This window comes from Pteropus medius, unplaced genomic scaffold, assembly GCF_902729225.1.
Source record: "Pteropus medius unplaced genomic scaffold, Ma_sr-lr_union100, whole genome shotgun sequence".
Lineage (NCBI taxonomy): Eukaryota > Metazoa > Chordata > Mammalia > Chiroptera > Pteropodidae > Pteropus > Pteropus medius.
Window position 1 is genome coordinate 28,120 of NW_024350399.1, and position 13,181 is coordinate 41,300.

Here is a 13,181-nt window from a genome sequence, read left to right on the forward strand (position 1 = left end):
TATTAATCTCTCTCCATGAAGTTTACTCATACTTCTTTGCAGCCAATCTTCCTACTAACCCCCAACTATCCATTCCAGGCAACCAGTTATTGGATTTGTTTTGCATAATGTAGATGTTCATATGCTTGAACCTGATAATATTTACAAATATCTGCCCACTCTCTTTTACTCAATACAATATGTACAGAATTCTTTCAAATTGTTTAGTGAATCCATAGTTTGTTCCTTTTATGATTGAATAGTAGTCCACTCCATAATAATACAATAAATGTATTCATTCATCTGATAATGAATGTATGATATGTGTGTGTACACACATATATACTCACACTTTGTGTAAATCATATTACACATATGTGAGTATGTAAATATTCTAATTTCTTATTTTGTCTCAGCGACACTGTGTGGATATTTCATTTCTTAAAAAGTAAAATTCAAAATAATTCTGATCAACAAATATATCTATGACAATAATCTTAGTCCAAAATATGTTTTAATTATTTCTTGTTATATTTTAATTAACTACAATTCTAATGCATCTAAATTTACATCTGCCTCTTATTCTTAATATCTTTTATTATTTTTGTTTCTTTTCTTCAGAGTGCATAATTACAATAAAATAATTTAATATTGAGATAATGTAGTATTAGTACCATATCCTCTTTCCTTCTATTTAATTTAATAGTTATCTGAGAAAAATATAAGAATTACATAAACTGTGATTAATGGTGAGATTATAGTTTATCAAACATAATCATGATAAGTAATATTAGATAAATTTGTGGATGATATAATGCACAAATCATAGGTACCTATATAGTAATTTATTTAATCCTCCTGATAAAAAATAAGGTGGATACTATGCTCCCATTTTAAAAAAAAGGAAACTGAAACTTATAGAAGTTGTGGAATGTGCCCACAATCACATAGCTAAATAACTGAATGGTTTTCCATGCAGTATACTCAGAGTCCATTTTTATGTATATTTTTATTTTAATACAATTTTAACTTGGTAACCAAAAATAAATAAATAAATAAATAAAGTAACAGAAGCTGATGATATTAAATAAAAACTAATTTCTCCTTTTCATAGCCTTATCACATTTCTGTAAGAAATAATTCTCTACCCTTTTATTTATTCATTATTAGATGGTCACGATTCTAAATAATATCTTTATACAAGTAGGTCTTAATTTGTCAATTCTATCTAAATTTTTCTTTATGAAAATAATTATATGCATTACTCCCTAATTTTCTACTCTTTATTTTAGTATGTATACTTTACCTTTCAATTACTTTTATATTTTTACATACTATATTAAATGCTCACTTACTAGTATGTCAGTTTTTACAGTTTCTCTTGATTTCGTGCCGTGTAAAATGAGCAAATTAAGTCTATCGCACTTCTATTTCTCAGCGTCTATCAGCTTTTCTTGTATACATTTAAAGTTTAGTAGATTTATGTCCTGCTCTGGAACTACAATAATGTCTTACTCTCATCACTTACATTTCGAGTCTAGGAGTTATCAATAAATTGCATTTTTTTTTTATTATAAAAATATTATTGAACCAAGTAGCGGACCTTTAAAGCAGGAAATGCAATCTCAAGTTACTAAAACTGTGTTTCTTAAAGAATGATACAAATGTTATACTCAAAAATTAAAATAAATTTGCTTTTCTTAATTTTGTTAATTGTACATCCCATGCACTTAACCATCATAGCATACTTTATATACTGCCTGTAAAACAAAATTTAGTGATAGTAATTTTTTCATAAAGAGATATTTGATTGCAAAAATAATGGGGAACATGAAACTTGAAGTCATTAATTCTACATAAAGCATATGTAAAATTACATGTATTACATAGATATACTATAATTCTATATGTAACATATTTAGAATTTTTATAAACTATATATATAATATGTTATCTTATATATTTTATTTAGCTTTAGATTATGTGTGTCTACAACTTGTAATATAATTAAGAAGCTAGCAAAAAATTAAAAATCCTTTATATAATATTTTAAATAATGTGAAACATTGCAAAATAAATTATTTTTAAGAATTTAAATATCATAAAAATATTATATTAATAGACACAGAAACATTAAATCCTCTTTTGAATTTCCTACAGACCAGGCCACTGTTATTTTAAAGATAAAAGATTAAGAACCATCACATTGATTCTTCAAGAAACATATTCTATCAAAAGGCTTTTCATGAAGCAACTGGGACTGTGCCTCACAAAATGTGTGCCATCCCTTCACAAATAATACTTATTTTTGATTTGCTTCCAAAAGAATTTCAGTTAGCTACCACTTGCAAGTAAAAAAAAAAAATCTAGTATTATAATATTCAATATATACAAATACAAAAGTTGTAAGGAGTATAAATTATTTTACTGAATTATTAGTTTTTTAAACAATTCATGTATTGTCTCAGTCTCTGGAAAGCTAATGGATTAACATTTTTCTCATTTTTAAACTTATGAAATAAGAAGTGAAACTTTGGAAAATATACTTGACAATAATTTTATATTTTATAAATATTAGGTAAAGCGTAATTATAAGTAGTATGGAACAAATATATATTTATTTTCAAATTCCACTTACTGATAAAATGTGACAGTTAATGACTTGTGTCTATTTAATAGGTAAATTTGGAATCTACCTGTTATATTTATTGTGAGAGGTCCATCTTGAAACAAGTTTTAAATTATTATAAACCAATTGTTTACCTGGAGAAATATGAGATCTACTTACTTAACAGTCCCAGGTTTAATAACAGAGATATTTTTTTCAGGGTGAAGCCTAGGGATTTTTTTTTGATGCAGTGTTGTTTCCAAGTTTTAATTGTTACTACGATTAAAGATAGAAGTGATTATTACATTGATATTTACTTGAATATTTTGTCAAGACAGATTTCTTTCCTTGTGAGATGATTAAAGTAAGGAATATGTGTGTAGCAGTGATGTAGAATGCTGAGATTTCTGTTTTACTAAGTAGCCTAATAACTCTGATCTATCTGGCAGTTCACGAGTGGTGAACTGGATAAAAGGAAAACTGTTAATACACAATTAAGAGCTCTTTGCAACATCTAGCCACCAAAACTTTGATATCAATATTTCATGGTGAGTCACCTCCTATCCTCTTGTAAGGAATTAAATTGGTTCTTTGAAGCACTGAAAAGATTTCCATCAAAATAAAGCATTTTACAAGATGATGGAATCCAGCTTGGGTGGACAAATGGCTATAATTTTTTTTACCAGGTACTACTGAAAAGCTTACATGACACATTAAAATATAAATTCTCTTTAACCGTAACCTCAATTTGTAGGAGTAAGTTAGGGGGTAAAGAAACAAAAATATAGTTATTCTGCTAGAATAAAGCTCTGTAACAAAGTATGTTTTATAATCTCCAGAATATACTGAAAGAGAAAGAGCTGATATATTTCATATATTTTTGAAAGCTACTTTCAGAATGAAAAAGGACTACAGAGAATATTTGTTTTTAAAAGTTGTGAAGAGAAAAGCCAGATTATCCTTTGAGGTACAGCACCACCTATTTACACACCTGCCTACTTGTGTATGCGTATTATTGACAGCCTTATAAACTTGTATTCAATTTAATGGTTAGTGCTAATGCTAATAACCCCTATTTTTAGGATTTTGAGAATTCATATTAAATGATTTTTGTTTTTTTGTTTTTTTGTTTTTTTACGGCGCTATATTTTAAGAAATTTAGAAGAAATATCACCTGATTATTTGATTTAATTGCTCTTTCTCTGAATGGAACCGATTATTGGTTGTGCTATCAAAAGTTTCAATCAAAGAATTGATGTTTTTGTATTTTTTTCAAGGCCTTTCAAATGAAAAACAACAATATTTGAAACATTAGATGTTTGAGTGTTTTACAGTTTCCACTCAAATCGAGTTTCAGTAGCACTGGTGTTACTTGAGAACTTCTTAATCTCAGCCCCCCGCCCAGACCTACTGAATCAGAATTTGCATTTTGATAGGTGATTTGATACATATTAAGATTTGTTGAACACACAGTGGAAATAAATATATATGCCTTACTGTTAAAGTGTATGGCTGAAACTTATTGGATTTCGTTAACTAATGTCACCATAAAAAAATAAATAAAAATAAATTAATTAAAAAAAAAAGATTTGAAACACACTGATTTAAGTCAGCAGATGGTTTAATAGCTCTCACATCTGAAGAAAAGGAATATCTTCATATGTGAAATTGGCTTCATTAAACACAACTACCACAATAGCAAAGACACTGAGAAGAATGAAAGAAGATCATTTTGGAAACAGTTTTAACTCTCACTGAAAATATTTCATCATTTTCAGATTCTTAGATATTGCTAGGAACATAAATGGAACAATGAACTTCTTATAGTAGCTGATAATTCTTTTTTAAACTTTTAACACTGACAGCTACACTTAACTGGAAACCTCAGTTTTTCAATCTTATCATGTGTAGAAAAATAAGCAGTTTCAAAGATACAAAGTCAATCAAGGATTTGTCATACTCTGTAGGGCTTTGATGCAGCTTCTCTCATTTCAATGATCTATAAATATATCAAAGTATATGGGGTTTTGCCAATTAATTATGCAATTTGTCTCTCTCTGTTATCTACATCATAATTATGCATCCATTCCCTCAGTCCATAAGAAATTATTGAGAGTCTATCAAAACTTGGTACTTTGGTCAGTGGGTGGTCTTGGATATCCCCAAATCTCCTGTTTGGACAATTATTGACACAGCAGGACTTTGCTGTGTTCTTAAAAAAATGCAGTCTTATATGGCTCCTTTAGGATTCAACTCTATTTTAAGTTTGTACAGTCTAAAAGATCAGTATGAAAAGTACAATTAGAACTTAGTTTAGAGAAATGTCAAGTTCTTTCCAGAAGTTGTTATTATACTATGTTATTTAAATACTTCTTTTTAATGCGTGTGTCTTTGGTAAAACAAATACATTTTTGTCTTTAATATGATCACAAATTATAATAAAATCAGTTAATACAGAGAAAAATGTAAGTTGTTTAATCTTTAAAACTACTCTGGCCTAAATATTGATTCTAGTCATTTTTGTTTTTTGTTTTGAGACTTGGATGTCAGTAGATAAATTAATCCTACTCCTAATTCATAGCAGATTGTTATCTTTCATTTATGTAAGACCTCACCCTTGTTTTGTTCTATATTTTTTATCTTTGTTCCTAACTTCAAAAATTCATCTATTCCAGCTTGTTTAAAGAATGTTCTGAAATGTATATGTGTTGTATAACATGTAATTTTTAATGCCTTAAATACATATAAATAATTTATGCCAAATTTTATTGTTTTATATCTTTACAATGTTTCTGAATATCTAGCTGATGTTTATTCCTGCTGGACATTATCAGTAAAATTCATTCATATTTTATTTATTCATTCCCGAGGAATGCAGATATTTAGATTGCCTCCTAATTCATGCTACCACAGATAACCCCAAATTTTTATTAAAGTTGTACTGGACTTCTGCAAGAATTTATCTGAGCTATTGTCCCAGCAATGGGAATCCTGGGTTGCAAGGACATGCATACATAATTTCACTAAATACTCTTGCAAAATTGTTTTCTAGTGTAACTGGCCCAAGCAATTCCCAGGAATTTTGTCCTTCCACTTTTTCCCCCAAAATGCATTATTATCCATTATTATTTTTTTAAATGCATTTTACGTTGTGTTATTTTTGTCTTACTTTGCACTTATTTAATTAGGTTCTTTATTGAAGCATTCATTTTTTATGGATTATATATTTTATACCTTGATTTTATTTTTATATTAGGCTCCTTATTGTTTTTTAGGGTTTCTGGTGTTGTCTAAAACTAGATAATTCTGTCCAACAGAAATTTTTACAATGCTGGAAAATTCTATATATGTGCTATTAAGTACTGTGACTGCTAGCCATTGATGGCTATTGGACAATTAAAATGTGGCCAGTGTGATTTCAGAACTGAATATTAACCTGAACATATTTTAATTAATTTAGGTTAAAATTTATATAGCCACATATTCCTACTGGCTACCATATATAACATGCAGCTATAGATATTGATGCCTTGTTGGTCTTAGTTAACTTTTTTATGTTTATCATCTGCTAATTTTAAATCATTTTCCTTCAAAAGAAATTCCTTATAATGATATATTCCAAAATTGTTCACAAGAGTGTCATGGAAGTGATGGAATCCCCTTCTCAATGCATCATATCAGCGGAACCAAAGTGATACTTAAAAATTTATTGTCATTTTAACAGACTCATTGAGATATACTTCATATGCAATACAATCTATGAATTTGCAGTTTACAATGAATAGTTTTTAATATATTCACAGAGTTGTATAGCCATTGCCACAGTCTAATTTTAGAACTTATGATTCACCTCCAAAAACAAAATCATACTGGCAGTCATTCACTCCTACTACCTACTCTGCACCAGACAATCACAACCCACTTTCTTTCTCTATAGATTTACTTATTCCAGACTTTTCATATAAATAGAATTGTGTAATATGTTGTCTTTTTGACTGGATTATTTCACATAGAATGTTTTTAAAGTTTACCCATGTTGTAGTATATATCACTACTTCATCCATTTTTATTCCTGAACAATATTCCATTGTTTGGTTATACCACATTTTGTTTCTCCACTTATCAGTTGATAAATATTTGAGTTGTTTCCACTTTTGGCTATTATGAATAATGCTACTATGAACATTTGTGTTTCTGTGTGGATATATGTTTTCATTTCTCTTGTGTGGAACTGCTGGGTTATATGATAACTCTATGTTTAACAATTTAGGAAATAGCCAAATTGTTTTCCAAAGTCACATTCAAATATGATCTCCAATTTCTCCATTTCCTTCCCAACAAGTGTTATCTATTTCTTTGGTTGGTTGGTTGGTTGGTCGGTTGGTTGGTTGGTTGGTTGGATTTATAAACTATAATGGTCAGAATGGGTATAATGTGATATATTATTTTGGTTTTGATTTGCATTATCTAAGGGCTGATAATTCAAGTGTATTTTCATGTTTGTATTGGTTATATGTTTTTAGAAAACTGTCTATTTAGATTTTTTGTCCATTTTTAATTGAATTATTTATTATTTATTATTTATTATTGAGTTGTAATAGTTCTTTATGTAGTCTGGATACAAGTACCTTATTAGATGTATGATTTGCAAATATTTTCTCCCATTCTGTGGGTGCTCTTCTCACATTTTTATTTATAGTATATTTGTATAATGAAACTTTTTCTTTTATAAATTTTGTTAATATGAGCTTATTTTTTTTCTTATTACATGTGATTTTGGTGTACTATCTAAAAAGACTGCTTATGTTCTTTTTGTCAAGTTGTTCTAGTTACATAATTATGCAAAAGGTACAAGGGGTAAGTTTTGCCTAATTAAGAACACAAGAATTTATTCCTATTTTCGTCCAAAATTTTTTTGTAGTTTTAACTCATACATTATTTTCAATGATCCATTTTGAGTTAATTATTGTGTATGATGTAAGAAAAAAGTCATACTTCACCCACTTGTGTGTGAATAGGTAGTAGCTCCATTTCTTGAAAAGGCTATTTTTTCCCCCTTTGACTGCCTTTATACCCCTGTAGAAATGCAATTGATCATAATGGAAGGGTTTATTTTTGAACTCTCATTTCTATTACATGACTGTCCAAGTATGTTCTTATGATAGTATCAATGTTTTGATTTCTGTAGCTCTGTAGGAAGTTTTCAAATAGAGGCATGTGTTTCCTCCAATTTTACTCTCTTTTTCAAGATAGTTTTTGTTCTTTAGGGTTGTTTAGCTTTTCATATGAACTGTAGTATTAGCATCGAATTCGACAAATTAGGTAGGTGAGATTATGAGAGGGATTATACTGAAACTGTAGATTAATTTAGGGATTATCCCCATTTTAACATTACTAAGTATCCCAGTCTGTAAGCATTAGATGTATTTTCATCCATTTAGGTCTTCTTTAATTTATTTCAATAATTTTTATAATTATCCGTGTAAGATTCTTCTACATGTTTTGTTAAATTTATTCTTAACTATTTCATTCTTTTTAATACTATTGCAGATAGAATTGTCTTTTAATTTTATTTTTGAAGTGTTTCTGAATAGTGTTTAGAAATTCAATGGATTTTGTATTTTCTTTTGTCCTTATATCCTACAAACTTGCTGACTTATATAATAGTTTGTTTTTAGTGGATGTTTTAGAATTTTCTATATGCAAAATCATGGTATCTGGAAATAGAAATGGTTTTACTTCCTCCATTTCAATCTACATGCATTTTATTTCCTGTTTTTGTAAAATTGCCTTGGCTAGAACTTCCAGTATAACCTTAAATAGAAGAGGCATGATCAGGCATCCTCGTTTGTTCATTAACTTGGGGAAAAGCATTAGGCATTTAACTATCAGTAAGACGTTGGCTATGGGATTTGTGCAGATATTTTTTGTCAAGTTCAGGGAGTGTCCCTCTATGCTTGTTTTGTGGAATATACTTATGATGAAAAACTATTGAATTTTGCCAAATGCTTGTTCCTCAGTTATTGAAATAATCATATGCTTTTTTGTCATTTATTTTATTAATATCGTGTATTACATTGATTGGTTTTAAAATGTTAAACCCATCTTACATTCTTGAGATATATCCCACATTGTCATGATGTCTAATACATTTTACATGTTGCTTGATTCTGTATGCTTATAGTTTGTTGGGGAATTTTGCCTCAGTAGTCCAAAGTAATATTGGTCAATACTTTTTTTTAATATCTCTGTCTGGTTTGAGATCAGAGTAGTTCTGGACTCAGAATGAGTTGGAAAGCTGATACTTCTATTTATTGAAAGAATTTGTGAGGAGGTGGGGTTAAGTTTTCAAAAGTTGGCAGAATTCACCAGTGGAACCATTTAAGTCTGGGCTTTTCTTTGTTGGTGGTTTTTAAATTACTAATCTCTTTACATGTTTTACATATAACCAAATTTTCTATTTTATTCATGAGTGAGTTGCAGCAGTTTATGTCTTCACAGGATTTGTACATTTCAGTTAAATTATCTAATATGTTAGTATATAGGTTTTTACAGTATTACCTTATAAAACAATATCTGTAAACTCATTAGTGATGTCTTCTCTTTTATTCTAGATTTTAGTGAAAAGTCCTCCTTTATTGCTTTATTTTTTATTAAATGCATATTTTCTGTTGCAACATTTTAATTATTATCAAGTTCTTTTTACTATATCTTAAAAATTATTTAGCAGTAGTTCTGGGGTTTATAACAGACATTTTAAGTTATCAGAATCTATTTCTGGTTTATACTAACTTAATTTTAGTGAGATATAAAATTTTATTCCTACATTATCATATCCTCTCTTTTTTAATGTTCTTATTGTAATACATATTAGGTCCATTTATGTTAGAAACCCAAAAATGCATTGTTAGAACAATACACTATATAGTTTTATATCCTTTAAGCTGAGAGAAGCAAGAACAGACAAGTGTACATTTAGAGTGTTGTTCTATTAATCTTACTATATCCTGTTCTCTTTATATTTTCCTGTAGTTTTATCATTGGATTTTTTTTACTACTTCAGTGCAGTTTTGTTTCTCTAGCCTCCTTTGCGTGTTGTTGCCAAATATGTAATATTTCTATGTGTAATAGGCAAACAATACAATTATATACATATTGTTTTACACAATTTCTTTTAAAATGAGTTAACAGGAGGTGGAAAATATGCAATTATACTATCTTTTATATTTAACTATATAATCATCTTTACTAATATTTTTTAGAGTATAGAAATGGGAATTTGAATTGCTATCAGTTCCTACTAGTTTTTATCCTGAAGAAGTGTTTTTTTGTTTGTTTGCTTTTAATATTTAGCATTTGCTTTATTTGGAGATCTGCTAATTATGCTTTCTTTTTGACTAATTGTCTTCCTAGATGTAAGATTTTTTTAAGACTTTAAAAAATTTTAATTTCAGTACTTTGAATATGACATCTCATTATCTTCTTCTATTCTCCATTGTTAGCTATTAAATTATTGCGTTTCACCTTCAAGAATTTTTCTTTGTCTTGTTTTCAAAATTTCGAATATAACATCCATGTGTGGATCTCTTCTTTTTTCCTATTTGGAGTTTGTTGAGATTCTTGCATGTGTAGATATTTTAAAAGTCAAATTTAGGAAGAGTTTTGGCATTATTTCTTTGAATATTTGTTCTAACATTTTTCTCTCTCCCTTTCCTCCTATTACTTTCATTATGCACATGTCTGTGAGCTTAATGATGTCCCAGTTTTCTCCAGGGCTCTGTTAGTTTTACTTCATTCTTTATTTCTCTTTCATAATATGTAATCTGCATTGATTTATCTTCAAGTTCACTGATTCTTTCTTCTGACAAGTCTAATTTACTGTTGAATGTTTTTGATGAACTTTTTATTTTAATTATTATACTGTTCAACTCCAGAATTTCTAATTGTTCTTTTTTATAATGTCCACTTCTTTATTAATATTTTCTATTGAATAGAAAATATACCTTTATCGTACCTTCCTTCAATACTTAAGCATGACATCCTTTCATTCTTTGAATATAATTATAATAGCTGCTTTGAATTCTTGTCTGCTAACTTCATTATCTGGGCTCCTTGAGGCAGCTCACTTTGTCTCTCTGTATAGGTCACATTTTCCTGTTTCCTGGAATGTCTTATAATATTTTTTCAAAAAATGAGTATTTTAGATAATGTAGAGACTCTGGATATTGATCTTTCCCCCAGATCTTGTTTGATTGTTTTCTTGTTCATTTCTTTAGTGACTTGGCTTGACTAGTTCAGTGAAGTCTATTTCCTCTGTAGTGTCCATCATCTGATGTAATGTTGCTCTTCAGAGAACATAGCCTTAGACAAATGCTCAGTTAACATGACTCCTTTTTCTCCAGGGAGGACAGTAGTGTTACCTAGGCTCTTCCTGACTATATGTTTCCATGATTTCCCTGGTACATCTTTAATAATATCATAACCAATTTTAAGCCTCCATGAAATGGTAAATGATTGCTCTTAGGTTTTCTACAGTGCTCCGAGGCATACATTGCTATATATTCTAATACAATTAAAGCTTGTTCTCTTTGAAGGGCTAGTCTTTGAGTCCAATCCTTGAGGCTTCCTTTGACTCCAGATGGCCCCTTCTTGTAGATTCCTTTCCTGGATTCACTTTATTAAAATTCTAGCTGGTCTACCATTTTGATTTATTGCTATTATGCAGATATCAGCCTCCTCTTAATTCTTTATCACCAAAATATCCATTATTTTGACCATGCCCTTAATCTTGAACTCCCCATACTCTGTTCCAAAGAAAGTCATTTACTTTAGGGAACATTATGGAATTCTGTTCTTACACATTGCCTGTCACTCCTGGGAAGAAACTCTGTGCCCCTGCTCTGGAGCTGAAGTTGAAAGAAGTGTCCTGATTTTCTTTGAGTATCATCTAAACTTTATGAGCAAGGTGCTGGGCTGGGGCACTAGCTGCTAGTCTTCTCAGCTCATCTTGCCCTGCATGGAACCTTTGCTTACATGTGAGCTGGTGCAAGAGCAATCAGGGTCCAGTATTCTGACCTTTCCTGCCTGTGTATTGCCTCCATCTTCTGAGTGGGAGTTGGTTAGAGCTAGATTGTACTTGTCAGGAAACAAGATTCTTCTACTCAGGGCTGAGGTGGTGGGAGGTTGGTGAGAACGCTGGTGCCTGCCTGCTCTCGGGAAGAAGCCTGCACCCTAAACTGCGTGCTGGGAAAAGAGAGAGGCCTATCTCCTCAGCTACACTGCCTCAAGTACGCTTCTGTCACATTGAGCTGGGAAGTGGAGTTCCTGGCTGAAATGCTGTTTTTCTCCTTTACAGCTTCCTTTTCTTTCTCTCTGAAAACATAACTTGATTATAATTATTTTTATATCCTTTTAATTATATGCTTACTTTCTTATTTATTGTTCATCTAACCCTATAGATTGTAAGCTCCATGAAAACAAAAACCATATATCGCCTTTTCTCCATTTGTTCACCATTTCAGTGAGAGGAAAATTCAATTCACCAATTCAGTGAGAGTAGGGACTGGACAGAAAGATTTCATTGCTGTTTTCTTCATGACACATGTAATACCAAGTGATATTTATTAATACCTGCACTGCTTTAAACCACTAATGGTTTGAGACCACAAGTTCTCACCGCTGCTTGGCAAGCATGAGCTAGCAAAAACAAAAGGTTCCCTATGCCTTGCAATTCAGTCCCCACAGTCAGTCAAAATGGGGAGAAGTTCTGACCCTTCCATTACACAGGTCAGAAATTTTGAGTCTTTGATAACACAGTCATAACTCTCCCAATTCACTCAGAACATTCTGGGGTAAGAGTTCTCTTTTTCTAAAATGGAAACCTAGCAAATAAGCTAGCAGAATTTCTAAACAAAAAGGACCTTTATCAGAAAATGTTCAGACATTTCATGTCTTCTTTCATATTATGTTATATAGTCTATTCCTTGAAAAAGGCAAAGCGTTCTTGTTTACATTTCTTGCAATAGTTGGCAAGAGGCCACTTATTGGTTCTTTCTGCCTGACATCAAAAGAAAAAAATTATTGCATGAAGTTGTTGGAAAATATTTAGTGATGCTGTTGAGGAGAATAACTCATAATATAGTAAATACTTGTTTAATGAATGAAAAACTGAGAACTCTTTCAGACTATGTGAAGAGACTGTGACCTTGGAAAATCCTTTTACATCTCTATATTTAAAGTCTTTCTCTTTAAAATAAAGAGAGTGGGTCAGATAATAGTAATATCACTTATTGATCTGTTTGCCAAAAGTGCTTTTAATTTCCCTTCTAAATTAAAAACATAAAATTGTAAAATTACATTCTATTGAGGAAGACACATGATGAGTTTTTTAAATGATACATTGATATAAAAGAAAAATAAAACATAAACATATGATGTGCCCATTCACTGCGCTTGCAAAAAATGTTGGATGTACCTGAACCCAAAGCTGAGGAAGCAGTTATTTCCTCTTTGTTACTTCTCCGTCCTCTTAACACGTTATTCTGTCCATACTCAATAGAAATGAAATAGATCTGAAACCACCTTCAAAAAGTGA